The 9,542-nt window shown below is 37.4% G+C and overlaps 1 pseudogene; it reads left to right on the top strand.

Annotated features, from left to right (window-relative positions):
- The first annotated feature begins 7,980 nt into the window (after nucleotides 1–7,980).
- LOC140509418 (U6atac minor spliceosomal RNA) lies at nucleotides 7,981–8,117 on the top strand (annotated as a pseudogene).
- The last annotated feature ends 1,425 nt before the right edge of the window (nucleotides 8,118–9,542 follow it).

The raw sequence follows: 9,542 nt of genomic DNA, 5'->3' as shown, positions 1-9,542 counted from the left end.
AGTCTGCAGACTTTGAGTGGTATTCATCTCTGTACTCTCCCTCATCCTTCATAATCTATCAGCTGCCAAGTATTCATTTTATTTTCATATATCAAATCTATCATCTTCTCTTCTCACATAGACATCTCCCTGGTTCAGTCTCTCATCATGTTTCACCTGGACCATATTACAATAGTCTCCTCAGTGGTCTCTCTTTCTTCAGACACTCCCTTCACAATCAACCAAATTGATATTTCAAAAGCACAGGTCTAGCCATATCCCTCTCCTGCTCTAGAAACTCCAATGCTTCCTCTTTTCCCTAGGACAAAAAGAACCTCTTTAACTTTTCAAAGTTCTTGTATTGATGCCAACAAAACTTGGACATTCCATAAGGTCTGACTTGTAGTTACTACATCCCTTTTGATAGTACATGTAATCCACTCTGTCAGATTTTTGTGGCTGTAAATGCTATTCTTACTTTTAGTGAATGAGTAACTAGAAATGTGTGTGTGTGGGAAGCTGTAATTCCTTAACACAAAGGCTAGGTTATCCTTTCATTAAAAGAACCTGCTTCAATGCACTTTCCTTTGGTAGTAGTCAATCTATTCAGAGATGAAAATAGCAGCAACAGGAAAATCTGGAATTCTGTTCCTACTAGTGATGATTTATTCTTTTTACCTCTACAATCTGTTGTCAGGTACTATTTGTCTCTAAACTGCTTGGACAATATCTCTAAATTTCCAAAATTAAAATAATGCTTTTCTCAACTCAAATAAAGTAGTAGGGTTTTTTGTCTTGTTTTATTTTGTTTTTGGTGGCAGCTAGGTGGTGCAGCGGGTAGAGCACCAGTGCAGGAGTCAGAAGGACCTGAGTTCAAATGTCACCTCAGACACTTGACACGCACCATCTGTGTGACCTTGGGCAAGTCACTTCACCCCAATTGCCTCATCCTGGGTCATCTCCAGTCATCCTGATGAATATCTGGTCACTGGATTCAGATGGTTGTGGAGGAGAAGTGAGGCTGGTGACCTGCATAGCCCTCCCTCACTCAAACAAAGTCAAGTGCAAGTCATGTCATTATTTCTCTGATGGCATGGTCTTCTTTGGCAAAGAAGGATGAACACATACATTTTGGTTTTGGTAGCACTTTAGTTCATGGAACCCTAGAAATAGATTTTTGCATCCTAGGTGAAGATAAGTAAGATTTACCTTTCGAACTGACATTTACCAACCCACGTAGAGAGTCACTGTCCTAGGAACTAGAAAATTAAAACATTACTGATGGGTCAGGGATGGGATCTTTTCTGCAAAGAAAGCAAAATCATTTGAACCATCCTTGGTGTTGACAGCTCATCTTTGGTGGTTCAGTCCCCATGAGCCATCTGGAAGTTATCATCCCTCTATATCCACTAGTTGATAGGACATGCAGACCTCTGCATTGTCTAGGTAATTCTGGGACACCCAAATGGAAACCCAGACCTGGCGAGCATTCATTCTCACCTACAGTTCTCTCAAAATCTCTACTAGTTTCGGAATCTTCTTTATAAACCCCATTAAGATAAATTAGTCCTGTGTATTTATTTTTTCTCAAGGTGTGATAGTTGATAACAAAATAACTCATTTAGGGGACAAGAGGTACTAAATGTAGAAATTAATATATGGGCAGGAGAATTGGATCAATCCTCCCTTTTTAATTTTGTCATATGAACTTCAAAAGTAACACTTGAAAAACATAGTAGAGGTTTAAAACAGCTCTTTACAGTTGCTTCTAGCTCACTTTCCAGGTTTATTGTACATCATTCTCTTTCACCAATTTATATTCCAGCTTTTTTTTAAATTAAAGAGGTTATCCCTTGACTCCCTCCTTAAAGAAGATTATTCACTGAATGGACATTACCTCATTCAAAGTGAGAGCCTGAAAAGACCTTAGCCTAAAAGGACCAGGGTCTCCCATTGCATTCTGGGCCATCTCCAGTTGTGCTGATGAGTATCTGACCACTAGATCCATATGGCTCTGGAGGAGAAAGTGAGGCTGGTAACCTTGCACAACCCTCCTTCACTCAAATCAGAATCAACTGCAAGTCATGTCATCATCTCCCTGATGTGGTGGTCCTCTTCAAGAATGAAGGACAGACACACAACAATATTCCAGCCACGCTGGCCTACTTGCTGTTCCCTCCTGTTTGTGTCCGGAATGCATTCCCTCTTCATGGTCGCTTCATTGAAACCCTGGTTTCCTCCAAGAATCAGCTCAAGGACAACTTCCTACTGGAAGCCTATCTTGATTCCCCTAGTTGATATACCTCCTCATTCTAGCTAAAAATTACTTTAGATTTACTTTGTATATATTTTGTATTTAATTTTCTGCTAATGTTATTTTTTTCATGATATAACCTCTTTGAGGGCAGGGATTATTTCATTTTTTTTTGTCTGTATCTAATACCCAGGCCAGTGCCTGGCATGCATCAAATGCTTCTTCATAATGTTTGTTTCATGTATATATGTGCATGAATTTTCCCTCACTAGCTCTGCTTGATTTTAACTTCCTGCAACATCGTGTCTCACCCAGAAGAAACGAATAAGCTGAAATCTTATCCTAATCCTGATGACCTCAGCTTTTGATACTCAATACCTCTTCAATGCCATCAATTGCCTCTCCCCTCTGATTGAGGGTTGGAGCACTAACGCACCTACATTTCTCATTAGCAGCTGTTCTTGGTTTTGACTCTATTGAACAATATGCGCTCCAGTGCCTTTCCCTACCTACTTTCCTGGAGACAGGGAGATTCATTTTCCTGTGTTTAAATCTGACCTTAGATTCTTACTAGCTATGTGACCTGGGCAAGTCACTTACCCCTGTTTGCCTCAGTTCCTCATCTGTAAAGTGAGCCAGACAAAGAAATGGCAAACCATTCTAGTATTCTTGACAAGAAAACCCCAAATGGGGTCGTGAAGAGTAGGGTATGACTGAAATGAATGGACAAGTCACTTTCCGGAATATCCACAAACAATATTCAAAACTACTGACTTTTTAAACAAAAGAAACATCATGATTTTTAGCACTTCATAATCATTTTCATTTCTTAAATATCTCCCTGACTAGTTATTATATTGCTCCTAGTGCTGGTCTCTGAGCAGAAAAGGCATTTAATAAATGCTTCTTGAGTGAAATTTCAACTTAATTGAATTGCAACTTATTTTATCCTCATTCTGAGGACTTCAGAAGTAGCTTTATGATTGATTTTAGAATGCTTCTTGAAATCTGAAGGATAACACAGATTGTAGAAACAAATCTTCATAAGAGCACTGAGAATGGCAAAATACCGCTGAATCTAAGGAAGGTTACAGTGAATCAAAATAGAGATGTAACAACTCGGATGAATAATTATAATTAGTAACATATTGTGTAGCTAATGATTAAACTTTAGCATTAAATATATGCAAATATTTGTTTCCAGAAGGCAGAACCAGGAACAATGTAAAGAAATGCAAAAAGAAAAAAAGTACCTTTAGGTTTGATGTCAGAAAAAAACTTCCTAATAAAAGTGGAAAAAACCCACAAACCAAGGGGGTGCTCATCAACTGGAAAATGGCTAAAATTATTGTTATAGGAATGGAATGGAATATTACCATGCTGTGAGAAATTATTAAAAACTTGGGAAGACCTGTATGAACTGATGTAGATTGAAGCAAGTAGAACCAGTGCAACTCATACAATAACAACACTAACGACAAACAACTTTGAAGACTTAAGAATGCCAGTGCAATGATCAATCACAATTCCAAAGGATTCATGATAGATTTTACACTTTCACACATGTAGACATGATGTCCCCAATTTTTTAAAATTTTCAATACAAGTTTAATTTGCATAATCAGAAATGCATACAAAGTGCAGTTATTAGCTTGCCAGGAGTCTGAAAGTATTGGCCTGATTCCATATCATATTTCAAGATGTTTTTCTTTAGGGACTGCCATTATCTCTGAGAAGGGATATTCACTTAGACAAAGTGGTCCTACAATCCAGCTAGAAAGTATACTATCTTCCAAGAAGCAAAACGATTCTTGTATACTTCCTTGGGCTTGGGTCAACTTAAACTGGCTCTGGGTCAGATGATACTTGTCTAGATCTTCAAACCCATTACTTAGGAAAAAGGTGGCATAAAGCTCCTGCATGTCATAACAAGCCTGTTAGAGCTTGTTTTGTAGGCTACTCAGGAGACCTTGGACTTTAGGCATGAGGTCCTTGAAGGCTGACTATAATTTCAGGGCAATGTTATGGGACATGGCCAGAGCTCGGATTTCCAGGAGCTGTGGATGACTACCCACATTTTCACACTGGTTCATACTCCACTTGATGTGTATTTTAAAGCTGTGTGTGCGTGTGTGTGTGTGTATGTGTGTATGTGTGTGTGTGTATGTGTGTGTGTGTGTGTGTGTGTGATAAGAGTTTCAGGGGTGGGAAACTTGCAGGCTTGAGGCTGCATTTGATTCTCTAGGTCCTTAAGTGTGGCCCTTTGACTGAATCCAAACTTCACAGAACAAATCCCTTTAATAAAAAGATTTGATCTTTGAAACTTGGACTCAGTCAAAGGACTGTACCCAAGGATCTAGAAGGCTAACTGTGACCTACAAGGTTATATGTGGCCTTGAGGCCACAGGTTCCTCATTCCTGGCATAAGACCAATGTAGGACTTCATTTTCACTGAGTGCATATTTGTTACAAGGGCTACCTCGCCTCCCCCTCTCCTCCCTTGCCATGGTGGGAGGCTGAGAAAATAAATTTTTGTTAAATAAAAAGAGAAAATTTAGTTTAATAATAGTAACTAGCATTAATATAGTACCTTAAAGTTTGCAGACCACTGCATATATTTATGTCTTTTGATCCTCACAATATCCCTGTTAAATAGGGATTATTATTATCCCCATTTTACAAATGAAGAAACTGGGGCACAGATTGGTTAAATGATTTTCCCAGTCACATGGATAGTAAGTGTGTGAAACAGAATTTGAACTCAGATCTGTCTGACTCCAAGCCCAGCACTTTATCCACTGCCTTATCACTTGAAATTTGAGAAAAAAAAATTAAATGAAGCTGATCCAATAGTTTGTTCCCCTTTACAAAAAGACAGATATAGCTACATAGATTTCCCCCAGCTCTGAGATTTTATTAATTTGCTATTAAAGCTCAGGAAGAAGTGCTTTTATAGAGAAGGAAAACTTTGGAGGGAACATTTATCCAATTGTAAGGAAGAGGAAACCAATAAGTTACCTCCTACTACAATCTGGGGCTCATAGTTTTGGAGTTAGAAGGGATCTCAGATACCATCTAGTTTACTCCTTCATTTCACAATTCTGAAAATTGATGCATAGGTGTTAGGGGTTTGTTTAAGGTTAAATAGGTTGTGAGTTGGCAGAAACAGAATTTAGACTCATATCCTCTATCTCCAAATCCAATTCTCTCATCTATATTTATGGCTACATGATTTTAGGTGATTTTATTAGTTGATTAAAAGTCCTTTACTAGTTGTTAGTTATTAGACTTTATTAACTGATTAAAAAGAAGTACTACTTCTGTAATTCCTTGGTGTGTAGCTGTCTCCACTGACATTGATCACAATGCCTCTTCAGTCTTCCACAGTTAATTTGGCCAAGAAATTCATTACCTTGTGACTAAGCATATGGTGGGTCTATTTGTAATTAGCTTGACTGGTCTTTAGACTGACCATCATGGAACCATCCTTGAAGTTGATTCCATCCTTAGCACCTACCAGGCTAATGTTCAGTAACCTAGAGTCCACTCCTTGCCAAGATGAGGCAACAGAGAAGGATCCTATGGAGGACTGAAAAAAATAGAGAATTTAAAATATAGGAAGGAGTTGTTTAAAGTGCATCTAGATCTGCAGGGGTGAACAAGTGATCTACCTGGACATTTAAGTGGGAATAGTTTTTATATGAGCAGACTTAAATTTCCAATAAGAGCAGTTCTTGGATTCAATTTCATCTGTCTTGTTAGTAAACAGTTTCAAGCTATTTGCAAGGATAAACAATGGATTATATCAGTGCTAGTCATATTTTAAAAATCTGAGACACTTATTTCTGTCTCCCTGGTGGATCCGGTACACCTGCAAAGACCCTCTGGTTCTTGTAGCCCTGACTTTGCATGGTTGCTGTTGCTCTTCTCCTCGCCCCCCTTGCCCTCCAGCCAGGAGCAGGGAGGGGCTTGGAATTCTTGACTTAGTCTGCCTTGGATTCTCCAGCCTGGATCTAATTTCTGGGACTTCTGATATTGTGGAAAAAGCCCTGAATCTGGAGTCAAATGGAATAGGTTCAAATCTTGTTCTCAACCAAGTCACTGAACCTCTCTGTGCCTCAGTTTCCTGATCTGTAAAATGAATGGGTTCAATAAGTTCCTTTCTAGATGTATTTTTTCCTGCCAGGAAGAATTATCTTTGGACTGGAAAGGACAGCAGAAACATTGTTAATAAGGAGGTGAAGCTCAAGGTACTTAATAACACTTAATAAGTTTAAGTCTTTGAACCCAGAAGCAGCAAAAACAGCAAGAACTGTATCCTAGGATACCAAAAAGGTCTGGAAGATGTAATTGCTGAATTACTCTTAGTGAAAAACAGAGAATTGTAGAAGTGATGCAAGGCTGGAGAAGGACAAATGCCGAAATTTTCAAAACAAGGAGAAGAAAAGTAGGATTGGCAAAATCTAGGTCAATGGATTTGATCCTTGGCAAAATTCTAGAATGTAGTGGTTTTTTATTTTAATTTTTTTATTCTGAATTTAAGCACAAAAAAAAGACCATTTTCATAGGTAGAGTTGAAAGTAAAAAGAAGATTCTATAGAAAACCATGAACCTCCATTTCACACAGTTTGCTCTTTTTTTTTTTTTAAGTATTTTATTTCAAGACTGTCCTGCTTGTCTGTGCTTCTTTTGGAATTTCCCTTTGTTCTCCTGTGTGCACTTTAAAAACATTACAATGGCCTTATTTTTTGGAGCACCACTATTACTAATCCTTCTTTCCCCCAATAACTCTACCCCCATAAATCTTGAATATGAAAGCAAAAAATAATCCTTGTAACAGATAGGCAGAGTCAAGCAAAATGAATCCATACAAAGACCATGTCCCAAAATTTATGTTTCTGTTTTTTGTGTCTATTTCTTCTCTGTCAGGAGATGAATAATATGCTTCATCATAGGTCCTCTGGAGAGACGGCTGGCCTTTGTTCTGAGCACAGTCCTTAAGCCTTTCAATGTTTGTCTTTATAATATTGTTCTTATATAAATTTGTCTCCTAATTCTGCTTGTTGCACACTATTTCAAGTTATGCTACCCAGAATTCTCTGAAACTGTCTTTTTTCTTCATTTTGCACCATGTAATAATATTTTATTACATTCATATATCAGAATTTGCTTAGTCATTCTTTAGTCATCTAAGAGACAATCTAATTTATTTCGATTCTAGTTTCCTTTTTTGTCTTTTAATTCCCTATTCAAGATAAGGAAGTTTATGTTGCTTGTGACTATTCCCTTTCCAGTGTTAACTTCCTTTTCATCTCCCCTCCCAATCCCTTCTTGTTTCCTGATTGTCTGATGTGTTTCTATACCAAACACTCTCTCTCTCTCTCTCTCTCTCTCTCTCTCTCTCTCTCTCTCTCTCTCTCTCTCTCTCTCTCTCTCTCTCTCTCTGTGCATAAAGCCTTTGTCCATTTCAGATGAACAAGATTCATCTGATGTCTTCTCCTCCTACTCTTTCCTCTATGATCTTATATTCTTCTCATACATTCATTATGAAATTATGAAAATTAGCAAGTTTTATCACTTTCTTTCTTCTTTTTGAACTTTTGGATTCCTCTTGGTACCCTTTGAAGACACTGAAGTTCTAAAGAGACACTTTCTTCTCCCCATTAAAATATTAGCCTCATCATCATAAAAGCCCTTCTGATTCATCAGATAAATTTATCTTTTTAAGTTTCTCTTAAACCTTATGTATGTTGTATGAAAGGAGAGAAGGTTAGTACTCCCCTTGAGAAGGATAGAAGAGGTCCTAGCAGCCTTTTCAATACATATCCTGCTAAGTAAGGTATTGCCACCTGTTCTGTGACATTGGACCATGTAACTCACATCTAGATTTCAAAGTTCCTAATGCTTGCAAATTTTCTTTTCCATTAAAGGTCTGTTTTCCTCCCTATAGGACTATGTTAAGTTTTTCAAGGTAAGTCATTCTTTGTAGGAAGATTATATATTTGTCTTTTGCAATAATGTACCATATTCTAAGATTTTCCCCTTATTTTTAATAGAAGCTGCCAATTTTTGTGTCATCCTGATTGATTCTTTGGTACTTGAACTGCTTCTTTCTGGTTGCTTACAGGATTTTTTCTTTGATGTTAGAGTATTGACTTTGAATATGCTATTCCTACACTGTTTCCTTTTTTTCTTTTTTTTAGGACATGATTGATACGTTTCTATCTGCACCTTGCTCTCTCATTCTAATAAGGGTAATTTTCACTTATGATTTCTTGGAATATAAGGTCTAAGATTTCTTAAAGTTGTAGTTTCTAGTCTAGTGATTCTTGAATTATTTTTCTTTGACCTGTTTTCCAGATGAGTCATTTTTTATGTCACATACCAATTAAGCCATAATATTAGATATCAATATGGTCAATTAATGTCAATCAGATACCAACAGAATCAATTGTATCAAAATATGGCAATCTTTTGAGTTTGTTCCGGTAGTCCTTGCTTTTTCATGGAGTTATAGATTTTTATTCATTCTATTTTTGTTATCAGGGAGTGTTATTGTCCATCTTTGGTTGTACTAAGATGAGCTGGCACTGACATTATTTGGTTTGGAGTGAACTTCAGGGTTTTGCTTGACTAGGTATGTAAGATCTAGGCAGAAGCACTGCCTGCTGTTTAGGTGGCCATCTTGGCTGAAATCTACTGTTTATTATTATTGTTATTGGAGGCAATCAGGATTAAGTGACTTGCCCAGGGTCACACAGCTAGTAAGTGTCTGAGATCAGATTTGAACTCAGGTCCTCCTGACTCCAGGGCTCTATCACTATAACTTTCCTATAATTAACCAGTCTTTTAAAATTTTTTTAATAAATGTACTGTTTCTGAAATATTCTTGGAATTATCTGCCAGCATCTTTCTGATTCAGTATAAAATTTGTGACTATACGTGGGCATGGAAGATACACTCTTCTACATCATAATCCGATATTGCAAATTCATTGTTATTTAGTCAGGTTCTTTGCTTGACCCCAGAGGGAAGAACTAGGAGCAATGGACACAAGGTACAGAGATGCAGGTTTTTTTTAGCTCAGTCTAAGGAAAATTCCTTAACAATGACAGCTGCCCCAAAGTGTGATGGCTTGTCTTGAGTAGGGATAGTGAACACTCCATTATTGAGGGGAGGTGGTCTTTAAATGATAATTGGATGACCTCTTATCTAGAATATAATAGATCAGGTTCTTGTTCATGCAAAGATTGGACTATGTGAGTTCTATCTCTGCATTCACTTCTGAGATTGTGTGGTTTGATATAAT

This window comes from Notamacropus eugenii, chromosome 5, assembly GCF_028372415.1.
Source record: "Notamacropus eugenii isolate mMacEug1 chromosome 5, mMacEug1.pri_v2, whole genome shotgun sequence".
In the NCBI taxonomy this organism is placed as follows: Eukaryota; Metazoa; Chordata; class Mammalia; order Diprotodontia; family Macropodidae; genus Notamacropus; species Notamacropus eugenii.
Note: the sequence above shows the minus strand (reverse complement) of the source record. Positions and strands in the feature narration are given on the sequence as shown.